This window comes from Sinocyclocheilus rhinocerous, unplaced genomic scaffold (genome assembly GCF_001515625.1).
Source record: "Sinocyclocheilus rhinocerous isolate Xijiao unplaced genomic scaffold, SAMN03320098_v1.1 scaffold2810, whole genome shotgun sequence".
In the NCBI taxonomy this organism is placed as follows: Eukaryota; Metazoa; Chordata; class Actinopteri; order Cypriniformes; family Cyprinidae; genus Sinocyclocheilus; species Sinocyclocheilus rhinocerous.
In genome coordinates this window covers 87,969-98,772 of record NW_015626406.1, presented here as the reverse complement: position 1 = coordinate 98,772, position 10,804 = coordinate 87,969, and the positions used below count along the sequence as shown (strand labels likewise).

General features: G+C 35.5%; 1 pseudogene; it reads right to left on the bottom strand.

The window, feature by feature from the left end:
- Positions 1-3,991: 3,991 nt before the first annotated feature.
- On the bottom strand, positions 3,992-7,524 carry LOC107714731 (kelch-like protein 38; annotated as a pseudogene).
- Between the last annotated feature and the right edge of the window lie 3,280 nt (positions 7,525-10,804).

Here is a 10,804-nt window from a genome sequence, read left to right as displayed (position 1 = left end):
GGCTGAAACACTGATTGAGCGATTACATGAGACAGGATACAGATTGTAAAGTTCTACTCTTTCTTTTAACTTACCTTCGGATGTTTAGTCATGATTATTTTGTGCTGAAACTGGTATTAATGTGGAGGAGATGATCAGTTCACGTGCGCCTCGCGCTACCGCGTCTGTTGAACTGAGGCGCTACAGCGATCTGTTGCCAACTCTCGCAAGATAAATAAGCAACCGCAGCTTACAAAACAAGCCCAATATATTTTTTTTGATTATTTATTATCAGCAATATTATTTATTATCAATTATTTATTACCAATAAATTAGTCACGCGCCTTCTTTTTGAACGTGATTTTCTCCAATGAGGGGGATGAGGGGGCGGAACATTTGACAAATTAAGCCGCAGCACTTATATTATTGCACTGGTTGGCTATTAACTGTGAGCAGACAGAGTGTCAACCAATGCATTGGAGAATACGGCGAACATAAATAAAGAAATGAAGTTGCTTGTCAGATTTCCCTAACAAGCAACCATATTTTTAAAAATAAACCCAAAAAACCGCAACCCGCGACCCGGAATTTTTTCACGCAATTTTACAAAAAAAGAAGCCCAAAGTCGCGTATACGCGGACTTGGCAACTATGTCTGTCACTCCACATTAAACAGCGTCAAAACGGCATTTATTGTATTTATTAACGGACTTTGTTTCATATTAAAAGTACCATGGATGGGTACATATACTGGATGGGAAGTGCCCTTCAATGTTCCGTCCATTAACTGACAACAGGCTATACTAATCGATTCTTGGGTTCTTTTTAGCAACATCATATGACCCCTTTAAGAATCGATATCGTTCCGTAAAAATGAGAATCGATTAATATCGAGGTATATAGCTGTTTTTTTATAATAATAGCATATGTTTCTTGAGCAACAAATCAGCATATTAGAATGATTTCTGTAGGATTATGTGACTTAAGAATTAAAAACATTTTCTTATTACATTTTTAAAATATTTAAATAGAACACACACACACACATGTAGTTTAAATTTTTTTTTTAATAAATTTACCAATTGAATTCTAGTTTTATTCAGAAGGAAGAATAATGAGTATAGCGTCATTGTTTAATTTAGGAAACATTAATAAGCACAACATTTAGGCAGATATCCAATATAAATGATGTTATGGTAGTCTAAACTTTTTAAAAGACAGAAATGTTTTAGTAACATTTTGACTTGAGACCCATTTCATTAGCTTTTCATTCCAACAGTTTAACTGCACATCAGGAAGGCATTTGCCTCAATTGCAAGGCAAATACATTCAACAACGTGATATTTGTTCTTCTCTTAAAATATATTTTCCCAAGCCATGGTCACTGTTTGGCTCTCAGCTCAGGGACAAGTGCTATGAGGGGATTTCCTAGACGTGTAGATGGCTAGATGACAATCATATTTCCATTTCATGATTTAAAGCTAAGAAAAGCTCAACATTTGTCTGTGAACGAGCAAAACAAGTAAATGTTCATGTAACGATGTGGATGGAAATGTCTAGAAGTGTTTTTGTTTTGCGTTCATGTCAGCGGACACGCACACATGCTCACTAACACACCTGTTGCTGTTGCTCTTACACTGATTTCATCATTCCCTCAGGTTCACTCTGTGAAATGTTTCAATTTACATCCTGGACCAACCAAATCTGCGATCTGGGCCAGCCACATGATTTCGGGGGGTGTAAAGTTCTCCCTTGTTTGTTTCCCAAAATAACATCAGATCACCTATAGCCTTGACTGAACCCCATCATTCAGCACATGTTCAGATATGAATTTGACTTAGTATAATCAATGCAAACCTCACAGAGCACATGCAGTATATAGGTCTCATTTTGCATTGTGTAATCAGAACACAGATATTGTTGTTCACCTTTTTATCATCCTTAATGTCAAAGTTCAAAGAACTTGCTTAACTTGTGAATTGTGAATTTATACACCAAAGAATTCACACTATCAGAAGAGACAGTAGCAAGTCTCTTAATGGCTCATCAAAACCTCCTTTGTGATTCGCAGTTTCATGTCTGGGCATGTTGACACTTGTTACAGTGACAGGAAGACATGTAAGACTCAGAAAGGGCAGTAACACTCATACTCAGACACACATTTCTCTCACACATCTGCTGCCTTATGTTTCACACCTCCCGTGGCATGTCAAATGATGAGCTTCTTCATCTGTGATCTAGGTACTGTAGGATGATGCATCACAACAGAGCTATGTAACAATTTATAAGAATGCATTTCATTTCAAATAGAAGAGATAATACATTTAAAGGATCAAATAAACACATATGTTGCTATACAAAGATGTTGTTTTTATTTAGCAATTAAAGGGATAATTCGCCAAAAATCTGAATTCTGTCATCATTTAATAAACCCAATTTTTGACAGAAATGAAAGCAAGGCTCTGAGAAATATTGTTCAGCTGACAAAATGCCTTTTGGAAAATTACGATCTAGGACTTTTATACAGTGTGTCATTGAAAAGAACTTCACAACTTTAACCTAACTAGAACTGCGTCCCAAATGACGCACTATACACTAAGCACTTAAACACTATGTACGTATGCACTATGTACTCAACCATGTAGTGTATGAATTTTATAAGGTTATTTTGTCATTAATAATCGGAGTCTGATAGCCCCTTCCCCTTCGCGACGTAATTAAAGCTGCGACAGTTGAGTGCATGAGTGTCCAACATTCCACACTTCATTTTTTATTATTTAAGTGCATCATTCGGGTATTTAAAGTGCACTTTTTGGTTTTGGAATTTTCAGTGTGAACACACTAGCACTATTAACACTACAAAACGTTACAGAATAGTGCATAAGTATGCGATTTGGGACGCACCTTAGGTCTATTACCCTTGTGAGGTTCTAACTTCTGTGAAAATTAGTGCTGTCAAATTATCAATCGCGATTAATCGCATCCAAAATAAAAGTTTTTATGTAATATATGTGTGTAATGTGTATATTTATTATGTATATATAAATACACACACATACAGTAAACTATATATTTTAAAAATATTTACATGTATATATTTATATTATATATAAATACATTTAATATACAAATGTAAAAAAAAAATTCTTACATATATACATGCATGTGTGTGTATTTATATATACATAATAAATATACACAGTACACACACACACGTATATTTTGATTTTGGATGCGATTAATCACGATTCATTGTTTGACAGCACTAGTGGAAATAAAAAAGGTTTAAAAAAAAAAAAGTTAGTGTGATGTGATCCAATTTTTCTTTTATAGTATTTTGTTTTGTGTTCCACAAGAAAGCAAGTCAGCAGGTTTGGATCTGCATGAGACTGAGCAAATGATTACAGTGTGTTTTTTAGTTTATTTTTTGGATGAACTATACAATTTAAACGGCCAGATAAGGCAACTTACAAATAACACACAAAAGCATTATTAATTTTTATGAACCATTTAATGATAAACATAATTGATCAATTAAACTCATTTTCAACAGGATGTAACCACTACATACTTGGGGGAAAAAAACATGAATAAGAAATCAGTTTACAAAATGAAGGAATGTATTTACATAAAAGTACTCATGTAAACTTACACTGTGCAACTATACAGTGTCAAGTGCAAAGTAATACTGAACAGAGATTCAAAGGTAACATGTTAATCAAAAATCAAGTTAAAAATATATCATACTTGTATCTGCTATATGATTTAAGCTTAATTTTTTATATTTTCAGCTATTTTAATAATTATTACTAGTTATTTTACAAATACTTCACATACATTCAAAAAACAACATGTGCAAACACGTTTAGAGACCTTTGAAAAATGTGTGCGTCTCATTACTTTGCTAACGTAATATGCTTTGTATTTTTACTCTATATTTTTCTCAGTATGATCTGTCAAATACAGGTTAGAAAGAGACAGACATTTATAAACTTGTATGAAGTGACTAAGCTACATTGTCACATAAATACATTCATGTAGGCACTGGCAGAAACTTATCAGAGAGATAGACCAGAGGTACTGAGCCATGGTCAAATAGCTTGAATGGCAGTGTTCCCATTGACGCCCATGAGTCTGTCGTTGGGACGTAGCAGTCAAAGCTGTCTGAATCTTCCACACTCTCATGGCAGTTAATGAAACGGCCCCCGGTGACATAGATCTTGTCATTGACCACAGTAGCGGAGTGATGCATCTTCCTGGCCTTCATATTTTCACATTTTTCAAACCTGTTGGTTTTAACATCATAGGCTACCATTCTTCTAGTATAGCCTGTTGAGACAAAAAAATGTAGTTGGCATGAAACGGAAATTGTGATTGTTTTTTCTTTCCTATTTTGACATATGCTAACAGACTGTAATCATTTTATCAAAAATACAGTAAAAACATTTATATTAACAAATATTACTACAATTTAAAATAACTGTTTTCTATTTGAATATATTTTAAAATGTAATTTATTCCTGCATGGCAAAGCTGAATTCTTAGCAGCCATTACTCCAGTCTTCTATGTCACATGATCCTTCAGAAATCATTCTTCTTTCAATAAATAAACAAATAATTCCAAAGTTTGATGATTTGCATAGATAATTTATAATAATCACTTCAACGGGCAACAAAAAATAAGAATTTTGATTTCATGGAACGCTATTTTTACAATAACACACACACAAAAAAACCCTCCTTACAGTCTACAATGTATATTTTATCATCAATCACTGCAGCTGGTGCACAAACGTTCTTCACCGTCCTTGTTTCCATCCTACACCACAGATTCCTTCCTATGTGGTACATCTATCAAGAACAAACATCTTTTACCACTTCAAAATCATTGAAATTTGTGCTCTTTACAATTAAACATCCAAAATAACCCTGAAATATCAAACCTGGATCATTCAAACTGGTTTCTGCATGGCATCTTCTCCTCCGAACACGTATATTCTCTGGTTATGCGCAGCTACAGCTGGGTGCAGAACTGCGGTGGGCATGGGGGCCATGGCCTCCCATTGGTTGAACATGGTGTTGTATCGCTCTACCTCATTGGACAGCTGTCCATCAGCCGTCAATCCACCGAGTACGAAAATTAAATGTAGGTAGGTGGAGCTCTGATGGTGTGTATCGAGGCATCAGCATGGGTTCGCCCATTCTCCATTGGTTTGTTTTGAGAGAAAGCGTGTAAACGGTGTTGCTAGGTGTGCAATGGCCTCCTGCTCTCATGGTTAAGCCACCCAGAACGTAAAGGATGCTGTGCATGCAGACATAAGCAGGTCGGTAGAGCCGTAAAGGGACTTTTGCAAGCCACTGCCAGCAATGAGTTTGCTCGTCATAGAGTAGCGCCTCACGAGACGTCCGCTCACCATTCTTACGACCTCCTACTACTACAAGAGCCTCCTTGCAGTTTTGACGCCGCGGTGCAGCCCACATGGGCTCAAGATCGCCAGGGCAATGAGTGCCGACAGAAAAGAGAAGACAACGAACAGATTCAATCATTTCTGTGCTTAAAGATGATGACTGGACTAGAAGGTCTTTGGCAATAAACTGGAAAAGATATGAAGGGTGGACATGTCTCAGTCTCACACGACGGAACAAGTCATGGATGGTGCCACGTCTGGAGAACGGGTCGTGATGGATCCAAGCTAGAAGAGTCTTAAATACTTGCTCCTCTTCAACGCAAAGTCTGTCATCTTCCAAGTAGCTCACCAATTCGGGTAGCAAGAGTTCACAGAAGTCTTCGGAGACAACCACATCTGAGAAGCTCTTCACGGCCAGCTCTCTTGCTTTTTCCCTCACGCTTGAGCAGTGCAGGATTTCTGCGAGCCGATTTCATGCTCAGACAGTTGTCTGGACTGAGCTGGGCCTGCAGGAAGGTGGAGCAGGCCTCAAAAAGTCTTCCGTACTGAAGCATTGAGGCAGTTTGCATCAGAGGGAGAACCAGCTCCATGGTGATGCTGATGGACCCAGTGTAAACATACTCCACCATACTCGTAAGAATGTCATAAGGAACACCTTGGAGGTTTATCTGGGGCTTCTGGGTCTCCAGGAAGCTGCTGCAAAACATAGCATAGAAGTAAGGGCTGCTGGACACCAGAACATTGCAGTGACATGGGATCTCTTTGCCCTCAGAGCAAAGCACAACATCTGTGAGAATTCGGTCCTTCCTTAAGGTATTCAGCTCCAGGAGGAGAGTGGAAGTCAGGATTTTGTCTTTAAAATGCAAGACTTCTGATATTGGCTCATCTAAGCTGTAAAAAAAAAAAAATTTCTGTAATTTGGATACTTGTTGCCACAATTGCAGAAGATATTTTTCTTTGTGTACATGAAAACAATAATTGCAGCAGTTTAGATGCATTTCATATTACTACTCGAATGATTTTGAAAATGAAGCGATATTATATTTACAGCTTTTAGCTTTTATCTAACATCCAGGATACACATTTTCTCTTCTCATCTATTCCACTGGAAGCCCATGACCTTGACACTATAGCATCATGCCCCATACAAATATATAATTTATTATATAATAAATTACATACAGGCTATTTATATACAGTAAATATGCAGTTTTTGTGTGTGCCTGTATGTATGTATGTATGTAAGTATATATATATATATATATATATCAAAGTATGTTTATAAAAATAAATGCTTTGAATAAATAATAAACAAACATTCATATCTTTCTGACTGACACAATGACATGCTTAAACATTAGTGTGAAGTTGCATCTGTGAAACTCAGTCATATTATTCAGTGAATATTTTCAAAAGCATCACATATGCATGATTTATTCAGCAATTCCACATATTAAGATACCTATAGAATGGAAGAAGATAAAAGAAGACGGAAAAAAGGACCCTCGTCACCATATTTTATAGCCACACAATGTTCACCACACAATCATATTAATCTCCCAAGACTAGAGTTGTCCAGTTTGCCTGAAGACTGACATATCATAACAAACACATGCCATGCTGTTATCTACAATCTACACAGGTGTTGTGCCTACAGTCAAAACATCTGCTCGGAGACCTGGTTTGTCAGCCATATCTTGCCTTACCTTGTCTCAGCTGATTTGAAGCACATTCTAGATGGTCCTGTAAATATCTATGTATCATCAAACCTCAAACAGAACTCAAACTCGTCCCTCTGTTTTCATAATCAGTTCACTTCTGAAAATTGTTGGATGTTGGACGTTTATAGAGACTGGGGCGACCGCGGTATGTTATTTGTTGTTCAGAAATACTTAGAGAGGCCTCAGTGTACTTTCCAGTCTCCCTAAAAATAGAAATCTCTCTTCTCTGTCAGAACACCTCCTCATGGTACGCCCTCAGCCCCTCTGTTTTTCCATAACACAAGTTTCTTGACTGTCTGCATAGCGTGTCTGAAAGCTCCGTGCTCCACCACGTGTGTATGTTTACTGAGGCTGTAAACAACACCACTGGTGCCCAAATGCTATTCTAAGAGTTAGCCGCGTACTCGGAAAGACCCCCGTTTCTAAGTTAAGCCCTCCCAAGGCCAGCATTGTGTTACTACAGGCATCAGTCGTTACTAAACATCGGGATGATGAAGGCTCAGGATGAGGAGACATAACAGCTGAAAGCTTTGAAGCCAAACATACGCAGTTATAAATTAGACACCGCTGACGCTGAGTGATGAGGGTATTGTCTGAACGTAGCCTTGCTAATTTAGTGTCCTCCTGCACTAGGGTTGCACGCTAAGTGTATGAAGTTGCATAAGCATCTGCAAATAAACTGTTGTAATGATCAGTAATGTAGGGAGAAAAACTAATTAAACAGATAAAAAGATTAATTAAATCACAATCTCAATCTATATCTCTATAATCTATTATTAAATTATCTAAACAGTTTTTACAATTTTGATGATTAGATTATTTGTGTGAACTACTGAGGCTCTTAGGATCTATAGCGCCATCTAGTGTTAGTTCCCTGTACTGGGGTGTTTGTGCCCTGAGAGGTATTACGCAATAGTTGCACCTGTGCTGTCATCTGTTTCTCATGCTGTAAGCTAAAATGTTAAACGACTTCAAAAATAAATATGTTTTCTTGTACCGTAAGATAACATGTTGTACATGCTAACTGTATCCACATTTGATCAAACAGAAACATTTATTTATATACAATCATATCTACTTTCAGAAATCTTTTTAAAAATAATTATTTTCAAAGTACACGGGGTGAAAATGGATGTGTTGAATAAAAATAGAGAAATATTAGTAACAGTTTAACCTGAAATAGCAAAATAACAAAATAGCCTAAGGCAATAGCCTTTTGTTGTTGTGCACTAAACCTCCTAAACTGGGCCTCTCTCTCTCTCGTGTTTGATTTCTAGAGAAGGCACAAATTGATAATGTAATACCCTGAATGTAAGTTACTTTGGATAAAATCACCTGCCAAATGCAATAATGTATTACATGATAGGATTTAGTTGGAATTACTTTACTTTTTACTCTAGCATCACCATCAACCTGAAAATTCCTGAAACAAAATTATGGAAAACTAGAATGTCAGTTTAAGAAATTTGTGGTAAACAAATTTTTGCTCCTCCCTACCCATTGTAGGGCTTGAAATGAATAGCTTGAGTAATCCCTTTGAACTTCTACCACAACACCCTTTGAAAAGATTACAGCAGGCAAAATATTAGCAGTAAGATCAGAGAGTGAATTTAGTATGATGTTCTAGAGGCAAGCAAGCAAGAAAATAAATAAATAAATAAAATTCAAATAAATAAAATAATAATAATATTTATAAACAAATAATAAATTATAAAACAATGATAATTGTCCGCCATAACCTTTTTAAAGGGTGGTGTAAATTAATAAACAAATAAAATAAATAATATAGATAGATAAATAAATATTTACTTGTCACCTAGCTTCCATATACACACAATTTTCAAAACATTTTTCATTATTCATTTTTAAATTTTCGTATTGCCATGTTGGTGGGACCTTAAATTCTCCAGAGCTGCCCTTTACGGAAATAACTGTCTCTTGGTAGAAATCTTGATAAGTAACCTGTCAGGAGAGCTCATAGCACGTTTAAAGCCTGCAGACTACTTCACATATCTCAGCAGCGCTGAGATTGGCTCTGTTCTACAGCATCCACAAGATTTACTGTGAGTCTGTTGTGCATTTGTTAATTATCTCATACTAAAAACGCCTGTGCCTCAGGAGACCATCCTTACTGATTAACACTGCTTATCACTGCATGGGTAAATGAAGGGTAAATAACAGTCACATCAAGACATGGAAGGATATGACCTTTAGACATTCTCCAAAAAAAACACACCAAAAAAAAAAGCCATAAAATATGATATTACTATCAAAGTATTAAATAATTCTGAATAAACAATTTTTATATTTTTTAAATAATTATTGTTATTTTATGGCTTGGATACACTTATATCTAATTTCTTGTTCTTAATCTACAGGGCTGCATTGTGTTTATACATATGTGTGTTACTCCTACATTTTCTATGAACACATTAAAGTAATTGACACAAACCAAACAGCGCCTATTCATTAGAAATTTCTGTTTGGCATGCATCATGAGAAGAGCAAAAAGTAGTCTTAATAGAAAGAGGCACATTTTAGATATATTAAGGCACAATGTCTGATGCATTTTGAAGAGCACTTTCATCTTTTGGTTCCATAATGGATTCCTTTGTGATCCTCCTCAAACGCTACAACACACTGCATCATTTCCAAAACAGACCACCATAAAACAAGAGCCCTTCTCTACAGCACAAGAGAAATTATATTTGCATTTTTTTGTGTAACACTGAATTGGGTAGAAGCAACAAGTGCTCGTGTATGTTGCTCTACACTATCATCATATTAAGTGGTGCCACTGATGGCGTTGCAATGCAAAATGCAATATGTCCATTAGGAATCGCAAGCTGACCTCTAAAAGATCAGAATGACAGTGATATATTACATAGTTTGCTCCGCTCATGCAGAAATTTAAGGGAACATAACAAATAGTGAGATAGCAAATTGGGTCATGTTGTGTCAGATCTGAATGACCTACTTCTTACGGCCTTTTTTCTGATATGGCCTGGAGAGAATGTTCTACTTTCAAAGTCGTGGCAAAAGTTCTAATCACCATCACTAAACAGCAAATACTAAAGTTTCTTCTTCGAAGTTCAGAGCAAACAAACCATCTGTAATGTAATCAGCAGTCTGGTATTGGTATTTTACAGTGTTTACAAATGCAAGAAAGAGAACGTCTAAGAAAACTATTGAAATAAAAAAAAATACTTGAACGTTCACAACATTATATTGTGTACAGTATTATATTGTCTATAGCCGTTGATAAATATTAAGGCAGCTGTATATTTTTGTGTTAAAATCCATTTTTACTGTGTGCAAATGTAAGACAAATACCTCAAATAATTGTTGCCAAAATAAATTAAAAAATGGCTTTTTACATTGCCATTATACTGATATAAAAATATTATTTAGAAATTATTTTTAAAATATTTAGAAAAAGACAACTAAATCAAATAATCATTCCCAAAATTAAATGATTATACATTGTGATAATACAAAAATATTATCCAGAAAATATTTATAAAAAGAACAAATTATGAAAAGAAAGAAAGAATGAAAGAAAGAAAGAAAGAAAAGAATGAAAGAAAAGAATACAATTAATATATTGATTTCTGATCAGAATGAAATTTTAAATTAGTGAATGTAAACATAATAATTAACCACGACAGCCCTAATACATAAAAAAAAAAAAAATATA